A 12,393-nucleotide genomic window follows, 5' to 3' on the forward strand; every position below is an offset into this window, starting at 1 on the left:
TGGCATGCCATCATCGCCGTTGGACTGCACACACAAATGGATGATGTTGGGTCTGGCATTCCAACATCTCCTTTGGAAAGCACACACGGAAAGACGACGTCGGCGTGGCATGACATCATCGCCCTTTGACTACACACACGTTCAGACGACGTCGGGCGTGGAAAGCAAAAGTAGCCCTTTGACAACAAATACAACCGGATGACGTAGAGCTTGGCATGCCATCGTCCCCCTTGGACTGCACACACTATCAAACGACGTCGGGCTTGGATTGCCATTATGTCCCTTGGACCGCACGCACGGTCAGACAATGTCGGACGTAGCATGCCATCATCGCCCGTGGACTCCACACAGAGATGCACTATTTCGGGCGTGGCATGCAATTATCACATTTAGAAAGCATACATGGTATGACGATGTCGGGCGTGGCATGACATCATCACCCTTGGACTACCCATATGGTCGGAAAACGTTGGTCGTGGAATGCTAGAGTAATCCTTGGACAGCACACATGGTCGGACAATGTCGCGCGTGGCATATCATCATAGCCATTGGACAACACATAATGTCGGGCGTGGCATTCTACCATCGCTGTTGGATAGTACACATGTTCGGACAACGTCGAGCCTGGCATGCCTGCGTAGCCCTATGATAGCCGACACGCTCAGACGAAGTCGCGCGTGGCACGCAATCATAGACCTTTGACAACACACATGGTTGAATGACGTTAAGCGTGGCATGTCATCATAGCCCTTAGATAGCACACACAGTCAGTCGACCTCAAATGTGGCATGCAATCATCGCCCTTGGACTACACACACAGATGGACGATGTTGTGCGTTTCATGCCATCATCGCCTTTGGTAAGCACGCACGGTAAAATGACGTTTGATGTGGCATTCCATCATCGCCCTTGGACTACACACACGGCAGAACGATGTCGGGCGTAGAATGCCTGTGTAGCCCTTGGACAGCACACACGGTCGGATGAAGTCTGACGTGCATGCCTTCATCTCCCTTGGACTGCACACTCAGTCGGACGACGTCGAGTGTAGCATGCCATCATAGCCCTTGAAAAATGCACATGGTCGGACGACATAGGGCGTGGCTTGCCATTATGGCCCTTGGACAACATGCACGGAAGGACAACGTCGGATGTGTCATGCCATCATCGCCCTTGGACTGTACATACAAATGGACGTCAGTCTTGGCATGCATTAATCACTCTTATACTGCACACACGAATAAACGATGACGGGCATGGCAAACCATCATCGCCCTTGAATGATACACATGGTTGAAAAATGTCGGTCATGGAATGCATCATCGCCCTTGGACAACACACACGGTAGAACAAATTCAGGCGTGGCATGCTCGCGTAGCCCTTCTTCAATACAGACGGTCGGACGACGTCGTGCGTGGTATGCCATCATAGATTTTGGACAACACTCACGGTTGAACGACGTTGGGCCTGGCATGTCATCATAGCCCTTGGACAGCACACACGTTCGGTTGACCTAAGACGTAGCATGTCATCTCTCTCTTGGAGTGTACACACAAACGGACGATGTCGGGCGTGGTATGCCATCATCACCATTGGAAATCACACATAGTCGAATGATGTCGGGCGTGGCATGCAATCATGGCCTTTGGACATCAAACACGGTCAGCCAACGTCGGGTGTGGCCCGCCATTATCTCCCTTGGACTGCAGACACGGTCGGCCAACATCGGGCATGGCATGCTTGAGTAGCCCTTGGACAGCACACACGGTCGGATGACATCGGGCGTGGCTTATATCATAGACTTTGGACAACACATACGGTCAGACGAAGTGGGGTATGGCATGCCATCATCGCCCTTGGACTGTACACACCGACGGATGATGTCAGGCGTGGCATGCCATCATGGTCCTTGGACTGCACACACGGTCGGACGACGTCGGGCGTGGCCTTTCATCATGGCCCTTGGAAAGTACACAGTATTGGAATACGTCGGGCGTGGCATGCCATCATAGCCCTTGGACAACACACACGATCGGACGACATCGGGCGTTGCCTGCCATCAAAGCCCTACGACAACACACACGATCGAACAACATCGGGAGTGGCATTCCTGCGTAGCCCTTGGACAGCACACACAGTCGAACGATGTCGGGCGTGGCATGCCATAATCGCCCTTTTACCACACACACGAACGGACGAAGTTGGGAGTGGCATGCCATTATCGCCCTTGGACAACACATGGGTAAGACGAAGTCGGAACACGTAGCCCATGGACAGCACACATGGTCGGACGACAACGGGCGTGACATGCCATCAAAGTCCTTCGACAGCACACACTGTCGGACAATGTCGGGCATGGCATGCCATCATAGCCTTTGCACAACACACACGGTTGAATGACCTTAAGCGTGGCATGTCATCAAATCTCTTGGATAGCACACACAATCGGTGGATCATGTACGTGGCATGCCATCATCGCCGTTGGACTACACACACAAATTAACGATGTCGGGAGTGGCATTCTATCATCTTCCTTTGACAGTACACATGGTCGGACAACATCAGGCGTGGCATGCCATCATCGCCTTTGGACAATACAAACGGTCGGACGACGTCTGGCGTGGTATGCCATCATATCACTTGGACAGCACACACGGTTGAATGACATTAAGCGTGGCATGTCAACATAGCTCTTGGATAGCACACACAATCGGTCGACCTCGAATGTGGCATGCCATCCTCGCCTTTGTAAAGCACACACGGTCAGACAATGTCGGGCGTTGCATGCCATCATCTCCCTTGGACTGCACACATGTTCAAGACGACGTCGGGCGTGGAATGCAAGAGTGGCCCTTGGACAGCACACACGACCGGACAACGTCGAAGGTGGCATGCCATCGTCGCCCTTTGAGTGCACACACATTCGAACGACGTCGTGCTTGGCTTGCCATTATGTCCCTTGGACCGCACGCCAATCGAATGATGTCGGACGTAGCATTGCATCATCCCCCATGGACTCCACACACAGATGGACTTTGTCGGGCGTGGCATGCCATCATCGCCTTTAGAAAGCACACATGCTATGACAACGTCGGGCGTGGCATGACATCATCGCCCTTGGACTGCAAACATGGTCGGACGAAGTCGGTCGTGGAATGCCAGAGTAACCCTTGAACAGCACACACGGTCGGACAACATTGCACGTGGCATGTCATCATTGCTATTGGACAACACATAATGTCTAACGACATCGATCGTGGCATGCAAGCATCGCTCTTGTACTGCACACACGCATGAACTATGTCGGGCGTGGCATTCTATCATCGCCCTTGAAAAGCACACACGGTCGGACGACGTCGGGCGTGGCATGCTCGCGTAGCCAATGGAAATCACACACTTCCGGATGACATAGGGCATGGCATGCCATAATAGACCTTGGACAGCACACACTGTCGTACGACATCGGACGTGGCATGCCAACATCACTCTTGTACTTCACAAACGAATGAACGATGTTGGGGGTGGCATACTATTATCGCCCTCGGATAGTTCAAATGGTCGGACAACGTCGGGCGTGGCATGCCATCATCGCCTTTGGAAAACACACACGGTCGAATGAAGTCCTGCGTGGTATGCCTGCGTAGCCCTTGGATAATACACACGGTCGGACAATGTTGAGCGTCGCACACCATCATAACCCTTGGATAGCACAGACTGTTGAAAGACGTTGGTCATGGCATGTCATCATAGCTCTTGGATAGCACACAAGGTCGGTCGACATCGAACGTGGAATGCAATCATCAACCTTGGACTGCACACACAGATGGACTATGTCGATCCTTGCATTCCATCTTCGCCTTTAGAAAGCATACACGATCAGATGATTTCACGCGTGGCATGCCATCATCGCCTTTTGACTGCACACACGGTCAGATGACATCGGTCGTGGAAAGCTTGATTATCCCGTCGACAGCACACATGGTCGGATGACGTCGAGCACGACATGCCATCATCGCCCTTGGACTGCACAGACAGTCGGACGATGTCGGGAGTAGCATGCCATCATATACCTTGGAAATCACACATGGTCAGTTGAAATAGAGCGTGACTTGATATTATCGCCCTTGGACTGAACGCACGGTAGACGATGTTGGACGTGGCATGCCATCATCGCCCTTGGAATGCACACACATATGGACGATGTCGAGCGTGGCACAACACACATAGTCGAACGATATCGGGCGTGGCATGCCATCATAGGCCTTTTACTGTACAAAAGAATAGACGAAGTCGGGCGTGGCATGCCATTATGTCCTTGGATAGCACATAGGTTGGCCAAAGTCAGGCATTGCATGCTAGCGTAGTCCTTGGACAGCACACACGATCGGACGAAGTCGGGTAAGGTATGCCTTCATCGCCTTTGGACTGCACATACCGACAGACGATGTTAGGCATGGCATGCCATCATGGTCATTAACTGCACATACGATTGGATGACGTCGAGCGTGGCATGCCATCATTGCCCTTGGACAGTACAAAGAATCGGACAACGTTGGGCGTGGCATGCCATCATAGACCATGGACAGCACAAACAATCGGACAACGTCGGTCGTTGCCTGCCATCATATCCCTTGGACAGCACACACGATCGGACGAAATTGGCGTGGCATGCCATTATCGCCCTTGGACAGGATAAATATTCGGACAACATCGGGTGTGGAATGCCTTTCTTTCCCTTAGACTGCACACACAGACGGACGATGTTGGGCATGGCATGCCATCATTGCCATTGGGAAGCACACACGGTTGGACGACGTCGAGCGTGGTATGCCATCATGTCCCTTGGAAAGCACACATGGTCGGATGACGTCGGGCGCGGCATGCCATCATAGCCCTTGGACAACACAAACGATTGGACGACGTTAAGCAAGGCATGTCATCGTAGCCCTTGAACTACACACAGTCGATCGACGTCGGGCGTAGCATGCTATAATTGCCCTTTGACTATACACAGAGACGGATGACGTCAGGCGTGGCATGAAATCATCACCTTTATAAGGCATACAGGGTAGGGTTTTTCATGCCATCATCTGTCTTATATTGCAAACATGAATGAACGATGTTGGGCGTGGCATTTCATTGTCTCCCTTGGACAGCACACACGGTCGGACGACATCGTGCTTGGCATGCCTTCATAGCCCTTGGACAGCACTCATAGTTGAACGACGTTTGGCGTGGCATATCATCATAGAATAGGACTGCACACACAGTCAGTCAACCTCCATCATAGCCCTTTGACTGCACACACAGATGGATGATGTAAGGCGTGGCATGCCATCATAGTCTTTGGAAAGCACACACAGTTAGACGACGTCGGGTGTGGCATGCCATCATGGCCCTTGGACATCACTCACGGTCAGACGATATCGGGTGTGGCATGCTATTATCTCCCTTGGACTGCACACATGGTCGAACGATGTTAGGCGTGGCATGCCATCATAGTACTTTACTACACACAAGGTCAGACGACGTCGGGCGTGGCATGCCTTCATGGCCCTTGGACAATACACAGGATCTGACGATGTCGGGCATGGCATGTCATCATATCCCTTGGACAACATAAACGGTCGGACGACGTCGAGTGTGGCATTCCTGCGTAGCCCTTGCAAAACACACATAGTCCGACGACAGAGGGCGTGGCTTGCCCTTATGGACCTTAGATCGCACGCATGGTCGGACGATATCGGACATGGCATATCATCATCGTCCTTGGATTGCACACACCAATGGATGATGTCGGGCGTGGCATGCCATCAATGCCCTTGGACTTCACACATAGATGGACGATGTCGGGCATGGAATGCCATCATAGCCATTAGAAATCACACACAGTATGATGACGTCCGGCGTGGCATATCATCATCGCCCTTAGACAGCACACATGGTCAAACGACATCCGGCATGGCATGCCAACATCGCCTTTGTATAGCACACACGCTCAGACGACGTCGGGCATGGCATGTCATCATAGCCCTTATATAGCACACACAATAGGTCGATCTCGGACGTGGCATGCCATCATCGGCCTCGGACTGCACACACGAATGAACGATGTCGGGGGTGGCATTCCATCATCGCCCTTGGACAGTACATATGGTTAGACAATATCAGGCATGGCATACCATCATTGCCTTTGGACATCATAGACGGTTGGACGACGTCGGGCGTGGCATGACATAATAGACGTTGGACAGCACACACGGTTGAATGACATTAAGCCTCGCATGTCATCATAGACCTTGGATAGCACACACAATAAGTCAACCTCGGACGTGGCATGCCATCATCGCCCTTAGACTGCTCACAGAAATGGACGATGTCGGTCGTGGCATGCCATCATCGCCTTTGGAAAGCACACACGGTCAAATGACGTCGGGCGTGGCATGCCATCATCGCCCTTTGACTGCACACACGGTCAGATAATGTTGGGCGTAGAATGCCAGAGTAGCCCTTGGACAGCCGACACGGTCAGACGACGTCGGGCGTGGCATGCAATCATAGCCCTTGGACAGCACACACGATATAATGAAGTTAAGCGTGGCATGTCATCATAGCCCTTGGATAGCACACACAGTCAGTCGACCTCGAACGTGGCATGCCATCATCGCCCTTGGACTGCACACACAGATGGACGACATTGGGCGTTGCATGCCATCATCGCCTTTGGAAAGCACGCACGGTCAAACGACGTTGGGTGTGGCGTGCCATCATCACCCTTGGACTCCACACACAGTCGGACGACGTCGGGGCGTAGAATGCCTGAGTAGCCCTTAGACAGCACACAAGGTCGGACAAAGTCGGACGTTGCATGCCATCATCGCCCTTGGACTGCACGCACACAGTCGGACGACGTCGAGCGTAGCATGCCATCATAGACCTTGGAAAATGCACATGGTCGGACGACATAGGGCGTGGCTTGCCATTATGGCCCTTGGACAGCACACACGGTAGGACGACATCGGGCATCATATTTCATCATGGCCCTTAGACTGTACACACGGTCGGACCTTGTCGACAGTGGCATGCCCGTGTAGCCGTTTGACAACACACACTGTCGAACAAAGTCGGGCGTGGCATGCCATCGTCGCCCTAGGACACCACAAACGGTTGCACTACAACGGGGGTGGTATGCCATCATTACTCTTGGAAAGAACATACGATTGAACGAAGTCAAGATTGGCATGCCCACGTATTCCTTGGACACCACACAGTCGGATGACGTTGGGGGTGGCATGACATTATCGCCCTTGGACAGGATAAATACTAGGACAACGTCGGGTGTGGAATACCTTTCTTTCCCTTAGACTGCACACACAGACGGACGATTTTGGGCATGGCATGCCATCATTGCCATTGGGAAGCACACACGGTTGGACGACGTCGAGCGTGGTATGCCATCATGTCCCTTGGAAAGCACACACGGTCGGATGACGTCGGGCGTGGCATGCCATCATAGCCCTTGGACAACACAAACGATTGGACGACGTTAAGCGTGGCATGTCATCGTAGCCCTTGAACTACACACACAGTCGATCGACGTCGGGCGTAGCATGCTATCATTGCCCATCGACTATACACAGAGACGGATGACGTCAGGCGTGGCATGAAATCATCACCTTTGTAAGGCATACAGGGTAGGGTTTTTCCTGCCATCATCTGTCTTATATTGCAAACATGAATGAACGATGTCGGGCGGGGTATTTCATCATCTCCCTTGGACAGCACACACGGTCGGACGACATCGTGCTTGGCATGCCTTCATAGCCCTTGGACAACACTCACAGTTGAACGACGTTTGGCGTGGCATATCATCATAGAACAGGACAGCACACACAGTCAGTCAACCTCCATCATAGCCCTTTGACTGCACACACAGATGGATGATGTAAGGCGTGGCATGCCATCATAGTCTTTGGAATGCACACACAGTTGGACGACGTCGGATGTGGCATGCCATCATGGCCCTTGGACATCACTCACGGTCAGACGATATCGGGTGTGGCATGCTATTATCTCCCTTGGACTGCACACATGGTCGAACGATGTTAGGTGTGGCATGCCATCATGGTACTTTACTACACACAAGGTCAGAGGACGTCGGGCGTGGCATGCCTTCATGGCCCTTGGACAATACACAGGATCTGACGATGTCGGGCATGGCATGTCATCATATCCCTTGGACAACATAAATGGTCGGACGACGTCGAGTGTGGCATGCCTGCATAGCCCTTGCAGAACACACATAGTCCGACGACAGAGGGCGTGGCTTGCCTTATGGACCTTAGATCGCACGCATGGTCGGACGATGTCGGACATGGCATATCATCATCGTCTTTGGATTGCACACACAAATGGACGATGTCGGGCGTGGCATGCCATCATCGCCCTCGGACTTCACACACGAATGAACGATGTCGGGGGTGGCATTCCATCATCGCCCTTGGACAGTACATATGGTTAGACAATGTCAGGCATGGCATACCATCATAGCCTTTGGACATCATAGACGGTTGGACGACGTCGGTCGTGGCATGACATAATAGACGTTGGACAGCACACACGGTTGAATGACATTAAGCCTCGCATGTCATCATAGACCTTGGATAGCACACACGCTCGGATGACGTCGGGCGTGGCATGTCATCATCTCCCTTGGACAGCACACACGGTCGGATGACGTTGGGGGTGGCATGACATCATTGCCCTTGGACTACACACAGTCCGACGACGTCGGGCGTAGCATGCCATCCTAGAGATTGGAAAACACATATGGTCAGACGACAGAGGGCGTGGCTTGCCATTATGGACCTTAGACCGCACGCATCGTCGGACGATGTCGGACATGGCATATCATCATCGCCCTTGGACAGTACATATGGTTAGACAATGTCAGGCATGGCATACCATCATAGCCTTTGGACATCATAGACGGTTGGACGACGTCGGTCGTGGCATGACATAATAGACGTTGGACAGCACACACGGTCGGATGACGTTGGGGGTGGCATGACATCATTGCCCTTGGACTACACACAGTCCGACGACGTCGGGCGTAGCATGCCATCCTAGAGATTGGAAAACACATATGGTCAGACGACAGAGGGCGTGGCTTGCCATTATGGACCTTAGACCGCACGCATCGTCGGACGATGTCGGACATGGCATATCATCATCGCCCTTGGACAGTACATATGGTTAGACAATGTCAGGCATGGCATACCATCATAGCCTTTGGACATCATAGACGGTTGGACGACGTCGGTCGTGGCATGACATAATAGACGTTGGACAGCACACACGGTCGGATGACGTTGGGGGTGGCATGACATCATTGCCCTTGGACTACACACAGTCCGACGACGTCGGGCGTAGCATGCCATCCTAGAGATTGGAAAACACATATGGTCAGACGACAGAGGGCGTGGCTTGCCATTATGGACCTTAGACCGCACGCATCGTCGGACGATGTCGGACATGGCATATCATCATCGCCCTTGGACAGTACATATGGTTAGACAATGTCAGGCATGGCATACCATCATAGCCTTTGGACATCATAGACGGTTGGACGACGTCGGTCGTGGCATGACATAATAGACGTTGGACAGCACACACGGTCGGATGACGTTGGGGGTGGCATGACATCATTGCCCTTGGACTACACACAGTCCGACGACGTCGGGCGTAGCATGCCATCCTAGAGATTGGAAAACACATATGGTCAGACGACAGAGGGCGTGGCTTGCCATTATGGACCTTAGACCGCACGCATCGTCGGACGATGTCGGACATGGCATATCATCATCGCCCTTGGACAGTACATATGGTTAGACAATGTCAGGCATGGCATACCATCATAGCCTTTGGACATCATAGACGGTTGGACGACGTCGGTCGTGGCATGACATAATAGACGTTGGACAGCACACACGGTCGGATGACGTTGGGGGTGGCATGACATCATTGCCCTTGGACTACACACAGTCCGACGACGTCGGGCGTAGCATGCCATCCTAGAGATTGGAAAACACATATGGTCAGACGACAGAGGGCGTGGCTTGCCATTATGGACCTTAGACCGCACGCATCGTCGGACGATGTCGGACATGGCATATCATCATCGCCCTTGGACAGTACATATGGTTAGACAATGTCAGGCATGGCATACCATCATAGCCTTTGGACATCATAGACGGTTGGACGACGTCGGTCGTGGCATGACATAATAGACGTTGGACAGCACACACGGTCGGATGACGTTGGGGGTGGCATGACATCATTGCCCTTGGACTACACACAGTCCGACGACGTCGGGCGTAGCATGCCATCCTAGAGATTGGAAAACACATATGGTCAGACGACAGAGGGCGTGGCTTGCCATTATGGACCTTAGACCGCACGCATCGTCGGACGATGTCGGACATGGCATATCATCATCGCCCTTGGACAGTACATATGGTTAGACAATGTCAGGCATGGCATACCATCATAGCCTTTGGACATCATAGACGGTTGGACGACGTCGGTCGTGGCATGACATAATAGACGTTGGACAGCACACACGGTCGGATGACGTTGGGGGTGGCATGACATCATTGCCCTTGGACTACACACAGTCCGACGACGTCGGGCGTAGCATGCCATCCTAGAGATTGGAAAACACATATGGTCAGACGACAGAGGGCGTGGCTTGCCATTATGGACCTTAGACCGCACGCATCGTCGGACGATGTCGGACATGGCATATCATCATCGCCCTTGGACAGTACATATGGTTAGACAATGTCAGGCATGGCATACCATCATAGCCTTTGGACATCATAGACGGTTGGACGACGTCGGTCGTGGCATGACATAATAGACGTTGGACAGCACACACGGTCGGATGACGTTGGGGGTGGCATGACATCATTGCCCTTGGACTACACACAGTCCGACGACGTCGGGCGTAGCATGCCATCCTAGAGATTGGAAAACACATATGGTCAGACGACAGAGGGCGTGGCTTGCCATTATGGACCTTAGACCGCACGCATCGTCGGACGATGTCGGACATGGCATATCATCATCGCCCTTGGACAGTACATATGGTTAGACAATGTCAGGCATGGCATACCATCATAGCCTTTGGACATCATAGACGGTTGGACGACGTCGGTCGTGGCATGACATAATAGACGTTGGACAGCACACACGGTCGGATGACGTTGGGGGTGGCATGACATCATTGCCCTTGGACTACACACAGTCCGACGACGTCGGGCGTAGCATGCCATCCTAGAGATTGGAAAACACATATGGTCAGACGACAGAGGGCGTGGCTTGCCATTATGGACCTTAGACCGCACGCATCGTCGGACGATGTCGGACATGGCATATCATCATCGCCCTTGGACAGTACATATGGTTAGACAATGTCAGGCATGGCATACCATCATAGCCTTTGGACATCATAGACGGTTGGACGACGTCGGTCGTGGCATGACATAATAGACGTTGGACAGCACACACGGTCGGATGACGTTGGGGGTGGCATGACATCATTGCCCTTGGACTACACACAGTCCGACGACGTCGGGCGTAGCATGCCATCCTAGAGATTGGAAAACACATATGGTCAGACGACAGAGGGCGTGGCTTGCCATTATGGACCTTAGACCGCACGCATCGTCGGACGATGTCGGACATGGCATATCATCATCGCCCTTGGACAGTACATATGGTTAGACAATGTCAGGCATGGCATACCATCATAGCCTTTGGACATCATAGACGGTTGGACGACGTCGGTCGTGGCATGACATAATAGACGTTGGACAGCACACACGGTCGGATGACGTTGGGGGTGGCATGACATCATTGCCCTTGGACTACACACAGTCCGACGACGTCGGGCGTAGCATGCCATCCTAGAGATTGGAAAACACATATGGTCAGACGACAGAGGGCGTGGCTTGCCATTATGGACCTTAGACCGCACGCATCGTCGGACGATGTCGGACATGGCATATCATCATCGCCCTTGGACTTCACACATAGATGGAAGATGTCGAGCATGGAATGCCATCATAGCCTTTAGAAATCACACACGGTATGACGACGTCGCGCGTGGCATGTCATCATCTCCCTTGGACAGCACACATGGTCAAACGACATCCGGCACGGCATGCCATCATCGCCTTTGGATAGCACACACGCTCGGATGACGTCGGGCGTGGCATGTCATCGTAGCCCTTGTATAGCACATACAATAGGTCGACCTCAGACGTGGCATGCCATCATCGCCCTTGGACTGCACACATGAATAAACGATGTCGGGCGTGGCATTCCATC

The sequence above is a fragment of the Solanum pennellii genome, chromosome 2 (genome assembly GCF_001406875.1).
Source record: "Solanum pennellii chromosome 2, SPENNV200".
Classification (NCBI taxonomy): domain Eukaryota; kingdom Viridiplantae; phylum Streptophyta; class Magnoliopsida; order Solanales; family Solanaceae; genus Solanum; species Solanum pennellii.